Raw genomic sequence first — 20,153 nt, forward strand, 5'->3', positions numbered from 1 at the left:
TACCTCTGTGTATTTCCCAGAAGTTGGGCTGCCACTAGTATGTTATGCATGTTGTATTTTTAGAGGCACTAATTATTTTACATTATGTTTATTAAGCTCTTAAAATCAATGTTGTTCACCTGCTACCTAATTTCTTCAAGTGCAAGTGAAAGAAAGACCATCCAGAGCTTTGATGTGCTTCGGATGAACATGTTCTACATAGCATTTACTATAACTCAGAACAGAAGCCATTATTTCAGTGAAGCCTGTTATTGTTCATTAGCACAAAGAGTGTGTAACAAATACAATGAAAGATTGCTTGGTTTACTGTATCTTTGTCATCTACCGTAGTTCCATGAATAAATAAAGGGATTTCTCTTTGAATTAATTATTTTCTTGCTACCTAATAAATAACATGTAATTAAGACAATATATTGTTTCCTAGTAATGCTAACAATGTAGTGGAGGAAGAAAAAAAGATTATTTCACATATAAAAGAATAGTAGATAATTTTAAGACTGTCCTTTAAAATATGTGGAATCATAATGTAGGGCTTAAAATTCGGGGTGGGGGGTGGGGGGTGTCTGTGTGTAAAGAAAATGCAGAAAACAGATTTAATGAGTTCTTTATTACCCAGATCATGAATTATTACACAGGTACTATAAAACTGCTGCAGCTGTTCTGCATGTAAAATTATCTTCTGTTTGAATAAGGCACCCCTGGTGACCTGACACTAGTGAAGGAAAGTAGACTATGCTAATTCACAAGTCTGGATGTTTTACTCCATCCATAATTTTTTTTTTCCAGGAGCTAGTCCAGTATTTTTTTCAGGATCAACAGAGAATTAGTGTCCATTCTCATCAGCCAGCTGCACTGGCTTACCTTGAAAAGACCTGATGGTACTCAGAGGAGATGCTTGTTTGTTATGTGAATGTTTAACAGGGTGTGTGCCATGCTTGGTAGGAGCAGTGACAAATAAAAAAAATCATGGCGGGGGAGGGGGGGGGAAAGAAAAAAGCTCTTTGCTAAGAAAGCAATTAAATTAAAAGTACCGGTGACATATTTGTGATTAAAAACTTGTTCAAGATTATGCTTGCATTACTATCATTCTGTGTTACAGGACTGAATACAGAAAATTTAGGGATCCTTTTCCAGATCTTGACACAGTGTACATGTCCTTTATACAAGTTTTAGAGTTCTCTCAAACTCCCAATTCCAAATCATTCACCATTTGCAGAGCTCAGTATCCACGGCAATGAATAATAGTGGCCTTTAAATATCTGAGTAGATGAGTAGAATTTGCTTAGTCACATGCAAATCTTAAAGGTACTTTCCAACCAAAATAATTCTGTGAAACATATTCTTTACTCCCTAACATCACAAGATGAACTAACTGAGCAGTGTTATCTAAATTAAGCATGATTCACAGTCAAAAACATACTCAAATAATATTCCCAAACCTCTTTGTGTTGTCAAACAAATTCCACGTGAAGTTTAAGTAATAGTAGTATGGATATTAGTTCTACTGCTTTTCCTTAAGTAGCATCTTCTCAGTTTTTGTTTGTTAAGACTGTTTATCAAATCTGATAGATTCAATCCTTGGCCTTAATCAGAGTGAAAATACTTGTCCAAGGATGTCACCACCTCACACAAGAAATGTTTTTCCTGATCCCTACTTCTGATACAGTGTGGCACCACTTATTGAGAGATCCAAAGACAGGATAATGTTCGAATAATGACTGAATCACAGAATGTTAGAAGTTGGAAGGGACCTCAAGAGACCACCAGATTCAACCTCTCTGCCAAAAGCAGAGTCCATTAGGGTAGTCTGCACAGGAGTGCATCTGGATGAGTCTTAAAAGTCCCCAGAGAAGGAGGCTCCACAACCTCCCTGGGCAGCCTATTCCAGTACTCTGTCACCCTCACTGTAAAGAAGTTTCTCCTCATGTTGACATGAAACCTTCTGTGTTCAAGTTTGTATCCATTGTTCCTTGTCTTATTACTGTGCACCACTGAAAAGAGATTGGCACCATACATTTGACACCCACTCGTCAGATATTTGTAGACATTGATGAGATCTCCTCTCAGTCTTCTCAAGACTGAACAGTCCCAGATCTCTCAGTTTCTCTTCATAGGGACACACGCTCAAGCCTCCCAGTCATCTTTGTGGCCCTTCGTTGGCCTCTCTCCAGCAGATCCCTGTCTCTCTGGACACAGTATTCTACATCTCACCAGGACAGAGTAGACGGGGAGAAGAACCTCCCTAGACCTTCTGGACACATTTTCTTGATGCACCCCAGAATACTGTTGGCTTTCTTGGCCACAAGGGCACATTGCTGGCTCATGCAGAACTTGCTGTCCACCAGGACTCCAAGGACTTTCTCTGTGGAGCTGCTCTCCAGCAGGGCATCTTCTAACCTGTATCGGTGGCTACTGTTATTTCAACTCAGATGAAGGTCCCTACACTTGTCCTTATTGAACTTAATGAGGTCTGCCTTCACCCAGCTCTCCATCCTTGGATGAAAGCGCAGCCTGATGGATGTCAGCCTCCTACCCAGTTTTGTATCATCAGTGAACTTGATGAGGGTACACTCAATGCCCTCATCCAGGTTATTAATAAATATATTGAACAAAACTGGATCCAGTACCAATCCCTGGGGAACATCACTGGCCACAGGCCTCCCACTTGACTCTGTGCCACCAGTCACAACCCTCTGAACTCTGTTGTGTAGCCAGTTTTCAATCCACCTCACAGACCAGCCATCTATACCACATTTCCTAAGCTTATCTATGAAGATGTTGTGGGTGACATTACCAAAAGCTTTGCTCAATTCAAGGTATATAACATCCACAGGTCTTCAGTACAGGCTTCTAAGGAGATTTCTCAATAAAAATTAAAATGAAATAGCTATATCAGCTGACTGATTTGCCCATGCAAATGTTGGGTTCTAACACCTGTGGAAGTGCATTCCTCAGGGACAAATGCTGACTTAAAGAGACTTCATTGGATGTCAGGTGCTGGAAGGGACCCAAAGAGATCATTGAGTCCAACATCTCTGCCACAGGAGGACCATACAATCTAGCTCACATCACAGAGGAATGTATCCAGACAGGCCTTGAAAATCTCCAGAGAAGAAGACTCCACAACCTCTCTGGGGAGCCTGTTCCAGTGCTCTGTGACCCTTCCAGTAAAGAAGTTCCCCTTGTGTTGAGGTGGAACCTCCTGTGCTGTCGTTTATATCCATTTCTCCTTGTCCTATTCCAGGGAGCAAGTGAGAAGAGTCTCTCCTGACCCCCAGCCCTCAGATGTTTATAAACATTTATTAAATCCTATGAGATCCAAAGAAAGGACTCAGCTAAATGTGATAAATCATGTATCTCTGGAGTGAGTGTCTGTGTACGCTTGATGTAGCAAGATTAAGGTAAGAAACATAGTAAACTGGTATTCTTGCCTTGTGGAACATTTGTATAGAAGCATAGCAAACTTAGAACAAAGAACTAAAAGTAGTCTGTGCCAAGATAGCCAACACCTCACTATTACGAATGTTAAGAATGTTAAAAGCAATAATTTACCACTGTATTCCATAACTTGTAGAGCTACTACAATTTGTAGAAAGGCATATAAAAAGACTTGCTGCTATAGTAATAAATTACTTTGGCTTTGACTAATATGTTCATATATTCTTGTGTTGCTGTTATTTTGTCCATGATTACCTAATATATACAGTGACAAAATTCCCTCTCAGTCTTCTCTTCTCCATACTAAAAAGCTCCAGGTACCTCAGCCTCTCCTCACAAGGTAGTGCTCCAGTCCTGTAATCATCCTCATAGCCCTCTGATGGACCTTCTCCAGCAGATCCCTGTCCCTCTTAAACCTAGGAGCCCAAAACTGAACGCAGTATTCAAGATGAGGTCTCACCAGGGTAGAGTAGATGAGGAGGAGAACCTCCCTTGATCTGCTGGACACACTCTTCTTAATACACCCCAGGATCCCATTGGCCTTCTTAGCCACAAAGGCACATTGCTGTGCCATGGTTAACTTGTTATCCACGAACACTCCCAGATCACTCTCCATGGGGCTGCTCTCCAGCAGATTATAGAATCATAGAATCATAGAATCAACAAAGTGGGAAGAGACCTCCAAGATCATCCAGTCCAAACTTGCACTCAGTCCTAGTCAATCAACCAGCCCATGGCACTAAGTGCCTCAGCCAGTCTTTTCTGGAACACCTCCAGGGACGGTGCCTCCACCACCTCCCTGGGCAGCCCATCCCAACGGCAAATCACTCTCTCTGGCAAGAACTTCCTCCTAACATCCAGCCTATATTTCCCCTGGCACAACTTGAGACTGTGTCCCCTTGTTCTATTGCTGGTTGCCTGGCAGAAGAGGCCAACCCCCACCTGGCTACAACCTCCCTTCAGGTAGTTGTAGACAGCAATGAGGGCACCCCTGAGCTCCAAACCTGTCCTGATGCAGTATATTATTCATCTCCAGATGGAAGACTCTATGCTTGGTCTTGTTAAACCTCATTTGGTTCCTCTTTGCCCAGCTCTCCAGTCAGTCCAAATCTCACTGGATAGCCTGTAATGGATTATGCAAAATTGATAATGTGTATTAACTTTAATATCCAGGCAAAGATTGTTAATAACTACAAAAATGGTTTATTAACATTAAAATTAATCAGAAAACTTATTCACAAGGTTCAAAACACATGGTTTGGAAATTTATATACACAGGGAACAGGCAAAACTAGAGCACTTATTTCTTAAAGTGGCAAAGTCAAGCACACTGGAAGAGATTTTTGCAGTTAATTATACCACTTGTGGTTAATTATACCACTTATCCACTAGATGGACACAGGAAGCTTCTTTCTGCTTATGGCAGAAGGTAATTAGTGAATTATAAGAGGCTTTAAGTATTTACTCACAAAATAGTATCAGACAGTACCCAAAGCATGTAGATGGGTTGTTGTTGGTGGTCTCAAAGCTGTTAGAGGCTTTGGAGTTTTCCCAGGCTCTTTTTTCAGGAAGCTGGGAGCCTGTAGTATAGTCTGTGACCTAATTCCTCTTGATTCCTGAATCAGCAGAAGCCTTGCAGAGGGCCAGGCAGGATGCAATATTATGTGCAGTCTTGGCACAATGTCATGATGGCTATGCAGGTCAATTGCACACAGCGCCTGTTCCTGGTAAACTCAAGGCAGTGGAGTTTACAGGCTGTTTCAGGATGTAATGAGGTAGCAGCAGCATACTGTACTATCTGCTCATCCTTTTTTGTCAGTACTGCCCAAGACTAATGGACTTTTGGACATAGATCAACCAATCAGAATGGCACTTTCCAAGCTAGACCATATTAGGTGAAACCATGGCTTTCACTTTCCTGCTGTTGCTTTCCCTCAGCACAGAAGGAGGAGAAGCAGGACAACATGCCTGGACAAGCCAGAGTCCTTAGACTCAATAGTTCTAGGTTCTTTTGTCCTCTTTCCCATGGTTGCTTCTCCCCACAGAAGAAGGTGGGAGAGCAGAAAAAAACATGCCTGGGCAAGGCAGGGCATGGGTAATCCCATTTTTAGCCTATCAGACCTACCACAACAGACCATCCCCTGGCCAGTGGGTCACTTAGATTCAGGGCAATTGACTTTTGTGACACTGAAACAAAGGAATGTATGGAGCTTTTCAATTTTCTGCCCCCAGATGGAGACAGATTTCTGTCACAGTGACAGCTATTCCTCAATATTGTGAGGAGTACTTCTCTCCCTTTCTAAGTATCAATGAAAAGCCTTGTCTACAAATGTGATCAGGGTAATTTTCTTCAGTCAACATAAAGGCATGTTATCATGCCTTATCACATGTTCAGGTAATCCTGTATCAAGAGTTGCCAAACACAATCTTCTTTTGGTGGATGAAATCATTTGGAGTAACCCCAGAGCTCATCAAAGTCATGGGAGTAGTTGGGATTTCAAATGTGGATCCTTCTGATGTGATGCCTTTTCTTGTCCCACTGGGAACACTGGCTTCCAGATTCAGAAGGTCCCGGGGATGAATTTCTGTGGTGCACTTCCCTTTTGCCATGCAATGCTGCCTCTTGGCTTTCTTTGTGCTGCTTGTCATGTGTGCTCTCAGCTGAAGCTGAAGGGTTAGTAGCTTTCTGCTGTAGAAAGTTTGCAGCTTTTCCCCGGGATTTCCCTTTTGGATTACATTGGGATGCTTCACAATTTCTACCTGCCACAGTTGGGTTTTGTGGCATGGATTAATATGCTGAATTGCAGTGAGGTTTCTCATGCTCTGTGTCTTTAAGGCTGCAGTTTGCTGATTTACTGGCTTTGTGCAGATTGGCGGGGCTTGGTGAATGGGCTGAGCTGGTTATGTTGATGTGAGCAATTGCATTGTGCATGCAAAGGCTAGCAGTGCAAATGTCTCTTGGCTCATGAAAGCTGATGCCTTTCCTCTCCTGGTTGTTGCTTTGAGCTTTTCAATGGGGCTGCATTTTCTTCAAAACCTGTGGCTTGGAGGAGGCAGTGGCTTCAGAAAAAAATTCAAGCATCTTTTCCTTTCTTTGGAAGTTGTTTTTGCCCTGGCTTTTTGACTGAACTTCAGCTGTATCAGTTGAGCCTCCCAGCTTGGTGTCATCAACAAAGTTTCTGGGCAGACTCTCTGTCCCCTCATCAATGTCATTGATGAAGATGTTGAACAGAACTGGACCCAGCGCTGATCCCTGGAGGGCTCCACTGGTTACAGCTCTCCATCTGGACCTGATACCATTGATCACCATCCTCTGAACTCTATCTTGCAATCAGTTCCTAATCCACCTCATTGTCTGCTTTTCCATCCCACACTTCCTGAGCTTGCGCACTAGGATGTCATGAGAAATGATGTCAAAGGCCTTGCTAAGGTCAAGGTAGACTACATCCACTGGTCTCCCTGCATCTTCCTATTCAGTTATGGCATAATAGAATGATATAAGCACAATTTCCCCTTGGCAAATCCGTGCTGAATACCGATAACCTTCTCTTCCAAGTGCCCTCCAGAAGGAGCCACTCCAGCATTTTTCCAGGGATGGAGGTGAGGCTGACTCATCTATAGTTTCCTGGAACCTCTTTCTTGCCCTTTTTGAAGACTGGAGTGACATTGACTCTTCTCCAACTCTCAGGCGCCTCTCCTCTTGCCACAATTTGGCAAAAATGGTGGAGAGTGGCAGAGTGATAACATCAGCCAGCTCTCTCAGCACCCTTGGGTGCTTCTCATCAGGGCCCATGGACTTGTGAATATTCAATTTGTGTAACTGATCCCTAATCCAGTCTTCATTGACCAGTGGTGAGCTTTCTCTCCTCCAGGCTTCCTCTCCTCAGCCTTAGGATTAAAGACTGAAGCAAAGAAGGCATTCAGCAACTCTGTATCCTCAATTACCAGGGCTGCCTCCTTGTTCAGCAGTGGTCCCATTAATTGGTGAACTCAATCTGTCTTGCTACCCTTGCTGTGTCTGGCTAGGATGGAGCTAAGTTCCAGCATGGCAACCTGTAATGTGTTGTGTTTCAGTTTTTTGGATTAAAGCATGCTGATATGTCAGTGTTTTGGTTATTGCTGAGAAGTAGTTGAAGTGCTTCAAGGTCTTATATGTTTTATCTTCTGTTCTCGAAATGAGTAGACTTGTGCTGGGCAAGAAACCAAGGGGACACAGTCAGTACAGGTGACCCAAACTGCCCAAAGGGATATATAGCATATATACCATATGATATCATGCATAGCAACCAAAATTAAAGAAAAGAAGAAAGAAAAGGGTACATTTGTGGTTCAGGTGCTTGTTGCCCTAGTTATCTCTTCTGTGTGCTGAGGCCCCACTTTCCAAGAAGTGGCTGGATGCCTCTCTATCCATGTCAAGCAGTAAATAGGGTCTTTATTTGCTTTGCTTTCATGTACAGCTTTTGTTTCACTGTTGTAGTAGGCCTAAACAGGCTAAAATAGTCTTGAACATGTCCTGGCTTGTCCAGACGTGCTTTCTGCTCTCCCTCCTTCTGCTACGGGGAGAAGCAACTGCAGGAAAGAGGACAGAGAACCTGGAGCCACTGAGTCTAAGGATTCTGTCTAGCCCAGATTTGTTTTACTCCTGTTTACATCCTGTGGTAAAGAAGGTACATACACTTGGCTTGTGCCTGCCTCATGAAAGGCCTATGTTTTCCCAAATTTTGGTAAAGCAAATCTATAACTTCACCTAATATGGTCATGCTTGGCTAACTGCCATTCTAATTGGTTATTCTGTCTCCAAAGGCCTGTTAGTCTCCTGTTGCATTGATAAAAAGAGATGAACAGGTAACACACTGTGCTCTGCCCTTGTACACGTTTGCTTGCTGCTGCTGCTGCTGCTGCTGCTATTATTTCCATAGTCTCTGCCTCACCATGCTCTCTTCTTCTGGCAGTGATTCCGTTACTGCCTCAGCGCATTCTGCCATCTTATGCTAAACTATAAACTAACTTTGTCACAAAGTGACAAACCTTGATACTCTGGGTTTGTCTGCCTAGAAACTCCTTCAAGCTTACCAGGAACAGGCATAATGCCTTCATGCAATACTCCTTCTTAGCTCACATGACATACCCTCCAGGATTGTGCATTGCAAGACATCCTGTCTACAATTGCCAAGGAAAGGATCCATGGAAGGGACACACAGATCATCCAGAGAAACCAGGACCAGGTCAGAGATTTTTCTCCAACAGCCTGTGAAGTCTGCATAGGATTGGAAGCCTCAGCAGCTGACAAGACATCAAAAGAATTCCCTGAAAGTGCTTGGGGTACTGTCTGAAGCTGCAGCTAGCTACATGAATTGGGAGATAATATCTATGAGTAAATACTTATAGCTTCTTTCAATTCACCAGTTGACTTCTGCCTTAAAGCAGAAAGGAGCTCCTTGAGTCCATCTAGTGGACAAGTGATATATTGACCTTAAGAACCTTCTCTTCCAGTTGAGTTTAATGTTTATATTTTTGATAGTTATTTCTTAGATGTTCTAGATTCTATGTTAAGATCTATATAATGTTTCCATGAACATGTCAAAGAACCTAATTACAATAAAAATTAGTGGTTGGGTGGGGCGAGACTCCCAAATATTGAACATTAATATTAATTTTCAGAAAAGTGTAATGTAGCATTAATTATCTCTTCATTACATTCACCTATTAAATTGTCTTTATCTTGATTCATGATACCTTCTGCCTTCCTTCTACTTTCTCCTTGTCCTGCAGGTGTTGTGGGTGTTTGCCTGATGGCTAGGATCAAACCACCACAGTTTCCTTGTAAACCTGGGACAGGAAACATGCATTTTCAGAAAAACAAATCACAGTTCTATTTGGAAGCCTAGTATTTCCCCATCTCCTTTTGATTCTTTCATGGTATGTGCTTTTCACCTGCTATCTACTCCAGCAATTTGAAAACGAACATGTATTGCTGAAGAGTGGTTACAGGCAACTAACTGCACACACTGCTTTGAGCATCTAGCCCTAAGGCTCTGGCAAATACACTAAGGTGAGGAATTTTAGAGATAAAATTTCTCCATTTGTCCTTAATTCACCTCATTGGATTTACCAGCAACTATCAATCGCTGTGTGGTATGTATCACTCATTGCTCTGAGTCCTATCTGATGCCAGAGGCACAGCAGGACAAGATAGGGAATAACAGTTAACTCACAGTTTGAAGTGAAATGGCAGGTTTGTTCTTTTTTGAACTTAAAATAGGCCACAGTAGAAAATATGACTTTGGTGTGCAATACATAATATGTTCTGAAAACTGCAATGTACTCAATTTGAGAAGCAAGGTCTGTATTAACCCCTCTATTGCAGTCTTTCCAACTCTCTTCATTTTTTTCCTGTGGACTGTTAAGTAAATGGCTGGATTTAGTGCACAACTATCTGGCTTCTTGGTAAAACTGTGGTTTTTTTAGGTAAAGTTGTTGCAATTTTTTTATAGGGAACTGTGTCTCAAACCTCTGTTAAGACACACATTGCCTGATCTTGTGCAGGTATGAACTGTAATTAATCAATATACATTTAGTGGAAGTAACCCCCTATTTCTTGTTCCACTGCGATTTAATCCTCAACATTATGATGGTTTGGGTGTTACCCACACCCCCCCTCTTATGAAATCCCCTAGACTAGACTTAGCCAGATGGAAATTAAAGAATGAAGCTTTATATTTACATCTTAGCATAATATACAAGCAGGTATTTACAATATATACAGCCATATACAGCAATATACAAGTTAAAAAAACAAAAACAAGCAAACAAAAAAAAACCCCCAAAAAAACCCAAAAAAACCCCAACCAAACCACAACACTCCTCTCAGAAACCAGAGTCCCCAGGAGGGGCTCTCAACCATCCTTCCACCTCCCTTCCACCCCTCTACCTTATCCCAGAGTTTACCTTATGTTCAAGGTGAGTTTGGAAAATCGGCTGGGGAGTTAGGAAGCAGACAGATTAATTACACAGACGGCAGGTTAGGGAGAGCAAGGCAGGCAGCCAGAGTCAGAAAGCAACCCTGTTATCTATATTCTTGTTTCTATACATCCCAGCAAGCCTATGAGTGAAGTAGACATTGCCATTGTTTCCCTTTCACAGCCTATAATTCAGTTTTCCTCACCAAAATATTCCAGCTGGCTTCAAACTAGCACATCAATGCTTATATTAATGCTTGTAATAATGATTGGCTGTAATTCAACAAGATCAGTGAGGAAAGACATTGTGCAACACTGTGCATGATCCCCCAATTTAATCAACAGTAGCTCCTAAGCTTGAAGTTGAGCTTACTTATTAAGCTGCCTCTTTAGTGAATATGTTTTTTTAAAAGTTATCTAGAGTCCTAATTTGCAACTTTTTTGTTCCCTGAGGCATTAGAAATAATTACCCAAGCTGAGGATTTTCCCTTTCTTCCACTTCACAAGTCCAGGTCCAAGTGTTTGCCAATGCCTGTGAAATAATTAATTAAGGGAGGAAAAAAAATCTTTTAATTAACACAGGTGATGTAAACCGAATAGTGACATTTCAAAACTTATTAGTTTGTTCCTTTCTGCCATTGTAGTAAAGACAATTATAAGGGCAGGGAGGAAGGCTTTCTCTATTGTAATGGAGGGGCTGTGTACCATTCATCAAGCTGACTGCTCTGTCATATGATTGGAAGAGCTCTGGAGAGCTCTGACCGTGAGATTGAAGGTTCGTACCTGTTGTGGAGAGCAGGAATTAATATGTGGCTAAGTCGGGAATTTATCAAAAATAGTTATTTTTTATTTTCCCAAAAACCCGCCCCCACAACTATATATACAAAGATTAATTTAGTTTAATAAGCAGATTCAGTTGCATGAGAATTAACCTACAAGGATACCATCAATAATCTGACTATTTTGGAAGCTATAAATTGGAAAAGGCCTCAGCTATTAATTAATAGTGGTTTCTTACTAAATTAAGCTAAGCCAAATAACTCACTCAGGATGACTCGTGTGGTCTGTCTCCCTCCTCCAGCGGCTGCAGGTGAATCGTTAAGGGTCGTTAAGAGTCGTTAGGCACACAAAGGTGTTAATAGGAAAGCGAATCCTTGGTCTCTCTGCAGTCCAGGCAAGGGGAGTGTGTGAGCTCAGGCAGACACATACGTCCAGGCACAGGCAAACTCCAAAGCGGGAACCCCAAAGGCAGGAAGACCCCCAATATTTATAATCTTCGCTAGACAAAGGGCAGAGTTACCACACCTTAGGCACGAAAGCGCACGGCCAATCCCAGCCTGGCTCCAGCGCGGGAACTCATGGGGCAGTCCTCCTCCCCTTCATGGCTGCAAGGCAGGCGAGGGGGGAGGGAAAACAGGCAGCTTTTCCCCTTTCCCCCTGAAGTCCAGGCAGGAGAGGAATTTAGGGGTACAGGACTCCAGGACAGTACCAATTTACTGCAACACAAATGCACTGAACAGGAAAGAGAGAGCTCTAATATCTTCAGTATTCTAATGCTACACTGAAAGCTAGGGAATGAAATGAAACAGCACCTGCAACAACTTTAGAGGCCCTGAATGCATGACAGAAGAAGTATTAAAATATCTCAATGGCTTTATTTTATACTTCTGTGTTAATTTTATTCCTGCATAAGGAATCAGGTTAGAAAATTCTGGGTATTGGATATATGTCTTCTTAAGAGAAGCCTATTGAATTCAGCGTTTGTCTGTTTCAAACTGGGAGCAACATTAATTTTGAAAATGAAACAAAGAGTATTCCAAACTTGCATTGTATTTGTCATGGTAGGCCTGATTGGCCCAAAATAGGCTTAATACATATCCTGGCTTGCTCAGGAATGTTTTTCTGCTCCACAGGAGAAGCAAGCATGGGAAAGAAGACAAAGGAACCTGGAGCCACTAAGTCTAAGGACTCTGGCCTGCCCAGACTTGTCTTGGTCCTGTGATAAACAAGGTACACACACTTAGCTTGTGCCTGCCTTCTGCAAGGCCTATGCTTTTCCCAAATTTGAGTAAAGCAAGCCTATGGCTTTACTTTATATGGTAAGGTTTGGCTAACTGCCATTCTGTTTGGCTATTCTGTATCCAAAGGGCAATTAATCTCAGCCCACAATGATAAAAGGAGATATGCAGGTAAACAACATGCTCTGCCATGCTCTGCCATGCTCTGTCATTGTATTTGTGCCTGCCGTTGCCTGCTGCCATTGCTTACTGCCTTATTGTTTGTCTGGAAACTCCACTGTCACAAGTTTACCAGGAACAGATACTAAATGCCTCCATGTAATCAGCCTGCACAGCCAGTGTGACATCATGCTGAGACTGCACATTGCAAGACATCTTGCCTGCAGCTGAAAGTCTCCTGCTAAAACTAGGAGCTCTGGAGATAAGCAGATCCTCCAGAGGAGCCAGGAGACAAGGTGAGAGATTGTCTACCTCCTTTCCCCAGAAGCCTGGGAAGAATCAAGTCTCAGCAGCTGACAAGACAAAGTTCCCTGAAAGCATCTGGGCACTGTCTGGGACTGTGACTAGCCCCATGAGGCGGTAATAATAATTTTGTGAGTGAATACTTAAAGACTCTTTGTGATTCACCATTGCTTTCTGCCATAAGCAGAAAGAGCTCCTTGAATCAATCTAGCAGGCATGTGGTACATTGACCGCAAGCAGCATTTGACCTCAGGAGTCTTCTCTTACAGTTCAATTGATGCTTATATATTTTGCTGGTTATTACTAGATATAGAAATTATCTGTAAAATGTTTCTATGACTGTGTAAGAACCTGAATATTATCAGAATTAGTGGTCAGGGGTGGTGAGAGTTCTGAATATAAAAATAAATAAACTATATTAATTTTGGAAAAAATATCTCACATTAATTATTTTCCCCTTCTTAATAGAATTATGTTCATTCACTGACTTTGGCAAAATTGCATTGCACCTTTGATCTTTAGCAGTGTCAGTCTCTACAAAATCATAGAAACAAGAGAATTAGTTGTGTTGATCAATCCTCCTGACTGCCTTCCCCAAAGTCCTTGAAACAGTTCCTCTAGAACAGGGTGGAATAGGTCCCCACACCATGCCAATAGGAGACAGTCATGATCTTGTTTAAACATATTAGACAGAGAATGCTTTAAACATTAAACATCCAGAATTATTTTAGTATAGTATTAGTTTTTTTTCTCAGCTTGCATTAACTATTGAAATGCTTGTTATTTATATCTACAAAACTGTTCTTGTTTTAAATCCTGATACATCTCAGTGACACATGGAATCATTGCTTCAGAGTCTGAAGTGCTAGGTGTGGTGGAGGAGCATCAGCCCCAAAACTGAGGCTTCACCACGCCTCTGCATGCCCAGACATGTTCTTCTGCCAAGACCCACGAGGCAGCAAACAAGTTGTGTAATACACATACGCCCAGCCCATATACCCCATAGGTTTGGACAGGTAACCCCCTATTGGGAGGGTCCAGGCATGTCTCTACTGCCTATTGGGGCAAGGTTTGGCTTACGGCCAACCTGATTGGTCATTTTAGATGTCCAACAAGCCACGAATCTCGGCCCCAGAGCCTATAAAGGCGGGTGCATAGCAGCACCACATGTTCAGTCTGTTCAGACGGTCCAGACTGTTTACCAGTTCAGAAGCTTAGAGCATTCAGACTCAGCTCTGATCCACAGCAGCACCTTGCTGCACTGACCTGCTTGTATTGGCCTAGACAAAGGATCAGGCCTCACTCACCTGCAAGTATTACCGAGGCCCAGACCTCATGCATTGATCTCAAGGTGCAGTCAGCAGAGCGCATTCATGCCTGCACCATACATATATGGGGAGCCGAGATCCCCTGCCTAAAGCCTAGAGCTATCTTGATTCATCTACAGAGTTAAATCTCCATGCAGCACGGCATAGACCCTGCTTGCCCGGCATAAATACTACTTGCCAGCTATCCTGTAAGTCTGGAAAGACCCAGGCCCAGAAGACCCTCAGACGGTCTGCAAACCTGCAAACGCAGCCTGCTAGCTGCGTGACCGTGTCAGAAGTTACATGGACAGATCCTTCTCCTGCATTGGGAAATTCCTGCCAGCTGGTCATCCCTGGACACGGCTTCCAGAAGAAAAGGCAGCATCGAGGCAGAGACTACTTCACCCCAGGAGAGAAGGTTAGAGAAATACTGTTACCCCAGAGACTGGGAGAAACTCTGTCATCCCTGCAAGCCGGGACAGACTCCAGCTTCAAGACCCCAATACTGGGCACATGCTGAGACAGATTCTCGGGAGGGTGATTAATGATTAATACTCAAGAGCAGCACACCTAAGTAAGCTTTGATACCTTTGTAATATAAGTTATCTCTACGTAAAAAGCACACACAGTTACAGCCTTTGCTGGGCAAACACTAGAGTGGTTAAGAGGTATTAAGCCTAAGAATCTTTCTCTCTGTCAATAATTGTTAATAATTTGATATTTCCACTTAATAATCAATCCCTGTAAAAATATATCCCAAAGCTATTTTCATAAACTTGCAACAAACCGGATTTCATAGTGGTTGGGGGTGGTGTAAATTTGTAAATATTAATTTTAATAAATGATTTTATAAAAAATCAAAACCACCTCAAATTAATTTCTCACCTCCCTCTAACAGGGGAGGAATAGAGAAAACCCCTCCATGACACTAGCACATAAAAATATAACAGGAAAGAATCTATACAACATTATCCCAAGTACATACAGAATCACAGAATGTCAGGGACTGGAAGGGACTTTGGAAGATCCTCTAGTCCAACTCCCTTGCCAGAGCAGGATCACCTATACCAGAGCACACAAGGCAGGTTTTGAGCATCTCCAGAGAGGGAGACTCCTCAACTGCCCTGGGCAACCTGCTCCAGTGTTCTGTCATCCTCACGGTGAAAAAATTCCTCCTCGTGTTTACATGAAACTCCCTATACCTCAACTTCCACCCATTGCTCCTTGTTCTGTCATTGGGCATGTCCAAGAAGAGTCTGGCTCCATTCTCCTGACACTCATCTTTTACATATTTATGAGTATTAATGAGGTCATTCCTCAGTCTCCTTTTCTCCAAGCTAGAGTCTCAGCTCCTTCAGTCTCTCCTCACAGGAGAGAGTCCTATACCCTTAATCATCTTTGTAGCTCTGCACTGGACTCTCTCAAGTAGTTCTATGTCCCTCTTGAACTGAGGGACCCAGAACTGTACACAGTATTCCAAATGCAGCCTTACCAGGGCAGAGTGGAGGGGCAGGAGAACCTCTCTCAACCTGCTAACCACACCCTTTTTGATACACCCAAGAATGTCATTGGCTCTCCTGGCCACAAGAGTACTTGCTGGCTCATAGTCACCCTCCCATCCACGAAGACCTCCAGGTTCTTTCTGCTTTGATTTCTTTCAACAGATCAGTCCCCAAGCTATACAGATCCATGAGGCTGTTCTTTCCCATGTGCAAACCTCTACATTTGCCTTTGTTGGACTTCATTAAATTTCTCCCTGCCCAACTCTCCAGCCTGTCTATGTCTCTCTGAATGGCAGCACAACTCTTTGGTGTGTCAGCCAATCCACCCAGTTTGGTATCATCAGCAAACTTGCTGAGATGCCCTCCATGCCCTTATCCAAATTATTGATGAATATATTGAGCAGTACTGGTCCCAGTTCTGAACCCGGTGGGAGTCCACTATATACAGGCCTCCAACTAGACTCCATCCTATTGATCAAAACTCTCTGACTTCTTTTCTTCAACCAATTCCCTTCCATCTCACTACCTGATCATCTGAACCACACTGCCTCAGTTTAGCTGCAAGGATGCTGTGGGAGATACTGTCAAATGCCTTACTGAAATCGGGATAAACCACACCCACTGCTCTACCATCATCTATCCACCTGGTTATGTCCTCATAAAAGACAAGTTTGTCAGGTTGGTCAAACATGACTTCCTGTTCGTAAAACTATGTTGACTGCTCCTAATGACCCTCCTGTCCTTGATATGCCTAAGGAGAGCACCAAGGATAAGTTGCTCCATTATCTTTCCACAGATGGAGGTGAGGCTGAGCAGTCTATAGTTGCATGGGTCCTCCTTACCCTTTTTGAAGATTGGAGTGATATTTGCCTTCCTCCACTCCCCAGGCACCTCTCCTGTCCTCTATCATCTATTGAAGATGGTGGAAGTGCGCTGGCAATGATCTGTGCCAACTCCCTCAGCACATATAATACCAGTTCAAAACACATAGTGCCTTCCTTTACAATACTAACCACAGAAGCAGATGCATTCCAAGGGCCACTAGCAATATATAAATAATAATACTACATGGTTATATATAACTGTGAACAAACTTAAGGCACTTCTGTACCTTCAATTTAAAGGACTGCTAAATGTCATCATTTCCCATTTCCTGGTTGGCTGGGGGAGTAAGGAGTCACACAATAAGAGAACATACACAATTATTATAGTTTATCATTTGCAATCACAGAGTTAAAGGTCAATGTAGTTTGTTACCTTAATATTTCAAAGGATTTACAATGTAACTGCACAAAAAATTGTTCCAGGCTAATGTTTTCTACACCAGGTGTTCGTCTGGATATGAATCATGGTTTTTTTTACAGGAAAAAAGAACTGAAGCTGTCAAACAAAGTAAAACAGAACAAGAAGGGCTTCTTCAAATGCATCAGTAGAAAAAGGAAGAACAAGGAAAGTGTGGGGACACTACTGAACGAGGAGGCAGCCTTAATAACTGAGGATGCAGAGAAGGCAGAGTTGCTGAATGCCTTCTTTGCTTCAGTCTTTACACCTAAGGCTGAACTCCACTATGTACTCCAGACTCTGGATGAAGGAGAGGAAGCCTGGAGGAGGATGTTGCAGAGAGGGATTTCTCAGTACCTACGCCTATATGGCGGAGGTGAGAAATTAATTGGGGTGATACAAATTTTATATAAAATATAAATTTATTAAATTCAATATTTTGAACTCTCATCACCCCCAACCACTGTATATTAATATTCAGTTTGGTACACGGTTATGAAAACCATTTAGGACAAAATATGCACAGGGAATTTGTTAATTAACTAGCAAACATTCAAACTATAAACAGAGAGAGGAGTTTTCCCTGTGGCTTAATGATGCTTGGGATCTTTATGGTATTTGCCCAGCAGGGTGCGCTGAAACTCTTTCTGCTCTCCAGCAGAGGCAACTTATATTTACAGAGGTATTAAAGCTTTTACTCACAGTTCTTATTAACTATTAATCACCCTCTGGGGCTGTGTCACAGCCTGTGCCTAGTGTCCAATTCTCCAGGGTCTCTGCCTGTGAACTCTGAGGCTGGAATCTTCCTGGCTTGAGGGGAGAGGATAAATCTTCCCAGATTGTGGGGAAATAGGTTTCTCTAACCTTTGTTCTCCTGACCAGGGACAATCTCTGCCTTTGGTGCTGCTGTCTTCTTCTGGATGCTGTGTCTAAGGATTATCAGCTTGAGAGGATTTCAGGAGCAGGAGAATGGTTGTTCACAGCTTCAGGCCATGTGTGCAGACAATCCAGAGTCTGCTTCCTGGCTATCTCAGCAGCAGTGGCTTTTACCAGGCAATGGTAGGCAGCAGGTATGCAAAGTGTGCACGGCTTCTGGGAGTCTGAGCTCCGTAGGTAAAGACAATGTAGGATCTGTTCCTGGTAGCAATAGCATGCAGATGTGCACAGCTGGCTTAGGAGGCTATAGGCTCCTTTTATATATATATGTGCTGGCTTAAATGAGCTATGTAAGAAAGGTACGCAGGCAGGTGAGCTGCTATTGAGGGTCAGAGCATGAGGGTCTGAGCCTCTGAGCATCGGAGCTATGCAAGGCCTGTGACTGTGGGTCTGAGCTGAGCTGTGAGTAGAGTCAGAGCAGAAGGGCGCTGCAATGGGGTCTGAGCTGAGCTACAGGTAGGGTCAGAGTAGCTGTGGGTAGGGCCAGAGCACATTGTTTACCTGTGCACCCCTATTTATTGAATGTGGGCCGAGATTAATGGCCTCTTTGGCCACTAGAATGACCAATCAGGTTGGCAGTTAGCCAAACCCTACCATAATAGGCAGAAACTACTTGCCTGGACTTTCCCAAATATGGGGATCACAGTATCATCAGGGTTGGAAGAGACTGACCTCACAGATCATCAAGTCCAACCCTTTACCACAGAGCTCAAGGCTAGACCATGGCACCAAGTGCCACATCCAATCTTGCCTTGAACAGCTCCAGGGACGGCGACTCCACCACCTCCCCGGGCAGCCCATTCCAGTGTCCAATGACTCTCTCAGTGAAGAATGGATCACATGGATTTACCCCAGGGGGACATGATCTGGGTGTGTGTGGGCTTACACAACCTGTTTACAACCAGGGATCCTGGCAGAAAAACATGTCCAGGCAAGGCAAGGCATAAGCAAGCCTCTTTTCGGGCCTACAGGCTCTCCACCTGAGAGGGAGACTCCCTCCCACCAGAGGGAACACTCCCCACTGGTCAGTGAAGACTGGATCAGGGATCAGTTACACAAATTAAACATTAACAAGTCCATGGGCCCTGATGAGATGCACCCAAGGGTGCTGAGAGAACTGGCTTGATGTTATCACTCTGCCACTCTTGTGCGAGTCTAAATCCTCTCTCTGGTTCATCAACAATGATAAAGATTGCATCCTCTCTCCCTAATCAACAAAGATAAAGATTGCCTTTGTTACCTTCCGTGTCTCAGACTCGGTGCTTGGACTAAAGCTTAGGAATGCAAATCAACAGACAACACCTTTGAAACTCCTGGACCTCAGCCTGGCTGGAATGCCCAGGATGCCTACATCTTATCTCAGCTATGCCCAAGGGAAAAGGTTCATGTGTATTCAGGGTATGGACAGGTAGAGCCAGGGAGGGGGCAGAGGTCCCCTTCCCGGAGGCGCCAGACCCCTGCAAATGCATGAGAATACACAGGAAGATTTCCTGGGAAACTGCAGCTGGACACTGAGCAGAAAACTGTATAAAAGGCAGGAGGAATGCCTGCCAAAGGGCGGCACTCCCACCACACCACCTCCACCAGACCACCAGAGCTGCACACCACCCGAAGAGCCCCTGATGAACTCCACAGAAGATCATCCCTGGGCCACGCACCCGTCTCTCTCTTGCTCCCTCCATCTGCGACTGAGGGTAATATGATCACAGCTCTTTTCCTTCCCTGCACCTTCTTCTCTTCTCCGTCATTCTCTTTATCTCTCTCTCTCCCCCTTCTCCCCTCTCTCCCTCTGTTTTGCCCAACCTTATTCTTTAATAAATAGTTTCATGGTGATGTATGGTCTTGTTTGCACCTTAATTTCACAACACGGAAATCCATAAGAACTGGTCTTGCTCCTCTGGACAGAGATACTGTTCATCTCTGCTTCTCTGGACTTTGACAACTCTCCACCATTTTTGCCAAATCATGGCAGACAGGAGAGGTGCCTGAGGGTTGGAGAAAAGCCAATGTCACTCCAGTCTTCAAAAAGGGCAAGAAAGAGGTTCCAGAAAGCTATAGACGAGTCAGCCTCACCTCCATCCCTGGAAAAACGCTGGAGTGGCTCCTTCTGGAGAGCATCTCAAGGCACTTGAAAGAGAAAAAGGCTATCAGGAGTAGTCAGCATGAATTTACCAAGAGGAAGTCATGCTTAACTGACCCGATAGCATTCTATGATGACAAAACTGAATGGGTAGATTCAGGGAGACCAGT

This window comes from Pogoniulus pusillus, chromosome Z (genome assembly GCF_015220805.1).
Source record: "Pogoniulus pusillus isolate bPogPus1 chromosome Z, bPogPus1.pri, whole genome shotgun sequence".
Classification (NCBI taxonomy): Eukaryota; Metazoa; Chordata; class Aves; order Piciformes; family Lybiidae; genus Pogoniulus; species Pogoniulus pusillus.